A 6,839-nucleotide genomic window follows, 5' to 3' on the forward strand; every position below is an offset into this window, starting at 1 on the left:
CTTGAAAGGCTACTCATCTCACTAACTGGCTTGATATATGCTTTATAGTACTGCAATGAGTCCTGAACAACTGTATTTTGAAAGAGATCTCAGGGTTTTAAATCTAGGTCACACTTTTCAGTCCTGATTCAAGAGCAGCATTGTAGAAGAGTTGCAAACTTTAGCTCATTGCTGGCAGGGATCTACAGGATCAAAGCTGTGAACTGACTGGGAGTTATGATTATTTAATGAACTACCAGAAAGGCTACTGATTCATTGACAAATATTCATTGACATATTCATGTTCTCAATCTTTTTCAAGGACAGGATTTTAATTTACTGTGTTTTATGCCAGAACTGAAGTGGGGTCTCTGAGGGTATGTGGTAGGTGGCCTGGGCTGTGTTGACATGCAGTAACCAGTTGTGCTGAACACTCATTTCTTTTCCATATTTAAAATATACCCTGGATCACCCTACTGATGTAGATGAACTCCAGTTCCAAACATTTCATTTCTATTCATTCCAGGATAAAAGAAAAATGCATTGCTTAACAGCACAGTTTTTACTTACTGCAGTTTCTCACTTTCAGATTTGGACACAGTGGGTAAGGAGACTTTGAATGACAATTGGGTTGGAAGGCACCTTAAAAATAATTTAGTTCCAAACCCCTGCCATGTGCAGTGACACCTTCCACTAGACCACGCTGCACAAAGTCCCATCCAGCCTGGTATTGAACAGTTCCAAGGATGGGGCATCCACAGCTTCTCTGGGCAACCTGTGCCAGGGCCTCACCACTCTCACAGTAAAAATCCCTTCTTAATGTCCAATCTCAACCTGCACTTTCAGTTTGAGGCCATTCTCCCTGGTTGTATCACTTGTGGAAAGTTCCTCTCCAGTGGAAAGTTACTCTCCAGTTCTCTTTGTAGGCCCTCATTAGGTACTGGCATGTGCTATAAGGAAAAGTGGGAAAGGGATATTTATTTGCAAGGTGTGTCTTTATTTTCTCAAGCATCAGATCAAGCTGCATCAAGAAACCACCACACTCTTCTGCTTTCCCTCCCTCAAAAGAAACTCCATTCTGCACAACCAATTTTGCCCTTTCCCTAGAAAGAAAAAAAGTGATTATTTTTGTTCCTCAAACATTTGTTTTCCCTTCTTTAGTAAATATTCCATTTTATTGTATTAAAAAATATGGTTCTATTTTCTTTCTTTAAATGAAAGGAAAATGCTTATTCTTAAGGAAAAATAAACCTATAAAAGTGGAGAGCAAGAAGGAATTACAATATTTATTTATTGTACAGAGTTAATATTTTTCAACAGTGGGACACGTATTCCATCACAGAAATAGTGAGGGACACCTTAGCAATTCTCCAGAGTTCCTAGTTCTGTTAATATCTTAAGTCACATGTTGCTTATTCTTGGGAGCTTTTTGCAGAAGGGTAACTGTGCTTGGTAATGTCAGACAGTGTTCAGAGAGCCTGAATCTGTCACTGAGGAAAGCAACAGCCTGTGTATATTTTCTGTATGTAGTAACAAAGGAAAAAAAAGTTAAATGTTGAAATTAGGGATTATTTTTAAAATCTCAAAAGATGGAAACAGTAATGGTAAAAAAATAAGCAAATCACCTGTTTTCCTCACCTCCCAGTAGAACATGGATTTTAGAAAAAAAAAATTAAAAAAACCCTGCACTAATTCACACAACATAATTCTTATATTCTAAAACTATATATAGCATTTTGATGAACATGAGCCATTTTCCCATGGGGAAAGGAAAGAAGCGAGTGATACATCAAAAATCTATGAATGAAGGTGGATCAGTCCTTAAGAACTTGCTGGATGATCCCAGGAGGAATTTCTCAAAATGGAAGAAGTTAGACCTTTAACCTTCCCAAGGAGATGTACAAATTTCAGGTTTGAATAGTGCTGCAAAGATGAGGGAATTCTACTGCACTGGACACAAAATATAAGAGGGAAACTTTACCCTGGAAAGCTTGTGGTCTAAGGTGTATTAAGGACAAAGAATAGGAGACTAAAATGAAAGTGGTTTAATTGCTGGTATCGCACCGGTGGGGAGGGCTGCCCTGCTGGCCCTGCTCAGTACTCAGTGCCCTGAATGGCTGCAGCCAGATCATCCCCACGCTGGCTAAGGGGGCAGGAGGCAAATGTGCCCTCTGGGATGAGCTCCTCCAGTGCAGCACCTTTTCTCAGTGGTGCTGGCTTGCAGCTGGCAGGACAGAGAAGCTGAACAGCTGCTGGATTCCTCCTTGTGCAGCTGCTCGTATCTGGGTTTTTAAGGACTTGTGTGACTTCAGGGGGTATGGAAGCCTTTGGAAGTGCTCCAAAACTGGCAACCTATCACAGCTGTGAAAGAGTTGGGACAAATCTAAGAAGGTAATTAAATCTGAAGAAAATTTACCTTCCTGGTTCTGAGTCTTTTTCTACAATGTGCTGATGATCATTTTATCTGAGCACATGTAACAAACTAAATGCAGTAGGCTTATTTATTATCCCACTTTATATGGGCCCATTCTTAGTTACAAGACCTCCAGCCAACAATGCCCTATGTACACAAAGTCCTGTGTACACAAGTACTAAATAATATTTCAAATTGGGTCTTTTGCTTCATTTGAATGAACAAATAGAAAAATAACATTTTTCGCCTTATTTACTTAAAGAGGTCTAAGCTTTCAAAATACCTGTGCTGCATGAAGATATTGCTGCAGGCAGCAATGCTGAATGCTTCAAATCCCCCTACTTAAAGGAGTGAAGAACCATTTCTAACTTCCTGAAAATTACTGAGTCTCATTGTAATATCTTTTGGAAAATCAAAGAAAATTGCTTTCATCAGGTAGTAATAGGCACATTTTTTCAATAGTTGTGTGGAAGAAAATAGAATTTAGTAACAATTTCACTTTGATGATTTTGTCTTAAAAGACAAAATAGCTGAGAATTTCTTAGAAATTCAGAAAACTCTGAATAGTCAGCAAAATTCAGCAACAATAACATCCATGAAGTGATTTTGAAAGAAAATATTGACCAAAACCACAGAATAACTTCCTTTCACTTTAAAGCTTGCAAGGTACTTTTAAAACTTTGCCTGACCACCAGTGAAGTCAAAATGGGTTTACCAGTAATTTCAGTGAACTCAGGAATGGTATAAAATGCTTTACTTACTTAAAATTAAATTAATGCTTATGGTTTGCAATATGCAGCAGCTGTAGTGGCAATGCTTGCTTGGCAAATCTGATATTGTTTTTTTAGACAGTCCAGGAAGTTTCATTGTCTTTATAGGATAATGTACATGGCTCCCCCAGCATGCTTACCATGCAAATCAAACCTCAGTCTGGCTATGAGATGTAATTAATAGTTACACATGGAAGATTACTGGAAGCACAAACCTTCTTCCACCAAATATCAATTAGAAGAAGAATAATTTTAGAGGCTGTGTGAGTGCTGAATACTGCCTGGCATAGACCTCCCACACAGAGATCAAGTTGGGCCAAGAAATGGGCTCATCCACATTACCCACCTCTTCCTGCTGACTGTAGGGGAAACAAAGACTAACTTAGACTATAAACATAACACTAAGATGCCCAAAGATAGATGAGATAATCCTTTCCTTTTGGATTCTGTGAGCTGAAAATTCTGTAGCTCTGTTCATAAGAATATTTGACTACTTTCCTCTTTGTTACACCTAATGCTCAATAAAATCACAAGAAAAATTTCTACCAGCTGAAGTGAGAAACTGTGCTGGCCCAGGATTTCTGCATTCATGTAGAGTTGCCAGTGGTAGATTTCTTTATCTGTTGCAGCAGGAGATTATCACAGTTACAGGTCTGCTGATGGCGAAGCTCAGCCTTGAGCACATGACCCAGGAGCACTCTTTTCATCAGATGACATCAGCTGCCACTTTAGGCAATGCAGTAAGTGGACTAAAGCCATGACGTATGCACAGACTTCTTTAAAAAGTGGGATCAGCTCAGGTCTTATCAAAGCAGAGTTTTAAACCCCTGGATGTGAAGAAATCAGCACTGTATACTTTTACATACTGAATAAAATCAGCCCCCTGACACTTAATAAGCTGCTTCAACTTGTGCATTAACACTGTAAAAACAGTTGATTTAGTAACACTGAACTACAAAACTTAACTTGTGAAGCATTAACAGGATATATTTTTCTTTCTGTAAATCTCTACTAATCTTACAGCCGCTGAACTGGTGGCTCAGCAGTAAGTAAATATGTCACTTGGGGACAAGTTATGTGAACCCATTGACAATCATGTTCTATCACTTGATGCAATTGCACATGTTAAGAAAAGCTCTTTTAAAATAAAGGTGCCGTTTATTGTCAAGCTGGTCAGTAATTTTGCAGTGTGTTGGATAACAGAATATGTGGTGATAGATCAGAAACTATGAGAAGGGCAAAACACCAAAGTATTTTGTGAAATTAAAGATAGCCTAAGGGTTAATAAAAGTTCTCAAAGAGGCAGCATATTTTGAGGAACAATGAATGCAACATAACAGTCACTTCCAAAGAATTATTCTCCAGGATCCAACTAACACACACACCCCAGACAAACTAGGTAGCAGAAAAGCAGACAAAGAAGTACAAGAAGATCAATTAAAATTTAAAAATAAACCCCATATTTAATACTTAAATATAATGTAATTATTAAAAAACCTCCACAGCTATTAGCCAAGATGGATACTAAAAAATATCAGCATGTAGGAAACACAGTCTGAAAGAGACTAGCAACTGTGAAGACGTAAAATGCAGAATTTTCAAATCTGTTCAGATTAAGTTATGGCCTTCAACTACACGTATGGTTTCTGCTATGTGTTCTGAAAACCATCAACTAAAAGTCTATATCATGTAATTTATGTCTTTTAAGACCTTGGCTTTTTTGAGAAGACTAAAGCCTGTACTTTAGCAGGCTGGACTGTAGCATTCAGAAACTGGAGGAGCAGCTTGCAGCAGCCAGCATTGCTTTGTAACTTGTGTGAAGGTTTGGTCTTGTTTTTTTTCAAAACCACAACCATAATACACAGCTATTTTTCCAGTTTAGGATGAGCCCAGCCCACAGAGATAATGCTGTTCTGGTATGCCTACCCAAGCTCTCCTAATGATGGAGAGTGTTTCTTCAGTTAAAAGCTGTCTCCTCTATACCCTGTCTACTTCACTAATTATTTTTCTCTCTTTGGTGCAGGACTTTGTTCTTTTTTGCCATTCTTTACCAAGTCCCTGCAGGAAAATGAGGTTTTCTGAGACCACTAGAGCTGTGTTGCTGTATGCTATTTAGAGGGGATTGACTTGTGTTTCAGAAGCTGAACAGCCAAAGGATTTAATCTCAAATTCTAGGGGTACATTTCAGAGTAAAAGTGGTGAAAACATGGCATTAAAGCAGCAAAGATGGGGACCCGATTTAGAGGCAGGAAGCCAGATGTTAATTAATAAAACCAACATAACAGGGCTATTTGGCTTGCCGAGAACATTCTCTCAGCTGCCTGTTTGTAGGCTGTTTCTCAGTTAATCAGTTCTGCTGCATTAAATTTCTTTAAAAGAAATTTTCTTCTCTGGTTGCTTAGAGCCCTGTTGAATCAAGCTGAAAGCTCTGTGAGGGGTGCTGAGCCAGGCCAGCGAAAGTAATTTATAGAACGTTACAACTCTACTGCTACCTTCAGCAGTGTTCAATTTACATCTGCAAATGTCCCTGCCTGTTTCACACAGACAATTAAGCTCATTCTGTGAGTAGTGCTCACTCAGATGGCTCTAAGTCCCAAGCAGGGTGAGTTTTCAATTGTCAGGCTGAAGCAGTACAACCCCAGGCACAAGGACCCAATAGTGTGGACATGACTGTTTCTTCTGTAGCTTCTGCTGTACACTTTTATCACATTATATCACTGCAAGTGTAAGTCACTGTTAGAAACAAAATGCTTTGAAACTATTAAGCTGCCATAAAGTTCCTGTCACTTAAACCTCCCAGGAACAGATTTTGGGTTGCCTGTTATGTCAACCAGAATAATGCATTGTTTTCAGCTATTCACTGAAGGGGAGTCAGACCAGCAGAGGAGAATGTTAAAGTTGATTCATCAATAAAATCTTTAGTAAACCATTTAAGTGGGTTATTTCTCTATCAGATATACTTTAGGTTATGCTTATATATTAGGCTAGTGCCAAGAGATTCCTCCAGCTGTTGTGACAGAATAAGTGAGTGCTAGCATCAAGGAGACATTCTGCCCCAGAGGTTACAGTCTTAGCATATTTTTGTTTAAATATGCAGGCTACCTGAATGTGGCAAATAATTTGTGTATTCTTTCAGAATGCCATTGATAATAATAATGGAATAAAGTGGTTTCTCTATTTTTCTTGAAGCAATGCTTCAAGAATTTTTTTGAGGTATGTGAGCTGAACTTAACCCAAACCACTCTATGATTCTAATGGGGAGTGATGGGTTCTGAGGTATTCAGAGAACTACAGGCAAGACTAACTTAATTGCCATTGGATGTCATTCATGGGTCAGCAAAGTATAGGGCTTCAGTTACTATATGGAATTAACAGTCTCAAATTATTCCATTTCAAAGTTAGGGGAGAGGATGCCTCACAGATGGAAAATAGAGCATCTTAGACATCCAAACACAAGTGAGATTACAATAAAAGTGGAAACTGGGGAACACATGAGTGCCCCCAAAGCAATGGGATTTAAGATGCCCATTTTTAACCTGAGGATTTTGTACTGGCTATCTTGGACAGCTCCCTGCTTGGTTCTTGGTAAGCCCCAGGCTGAGGCAGAGCAATCTCCCTGTAAGTTACTTAAGGGTCCTCCACAATCATACTTTATTCTGTACTGTGGAGTTCATAAA

The sequence above is a fragment of the Agelaius phoeniceus genome, chromosome 3, assembly GCF_051311805.1.
Source record: "Agelaius phoeniceus isolate bAgePho1 chromosome 3, bAgePho1.hap1, whole genome shotgun sequence".
In the NCBI taxonomy this organism is placed as follows: domain Eukaryota; kingdom Metazoa; phylum Chordata; class Aves; order Passeriformes; family Icteridae; genus Agelaius; species Agelaius phoeniceus.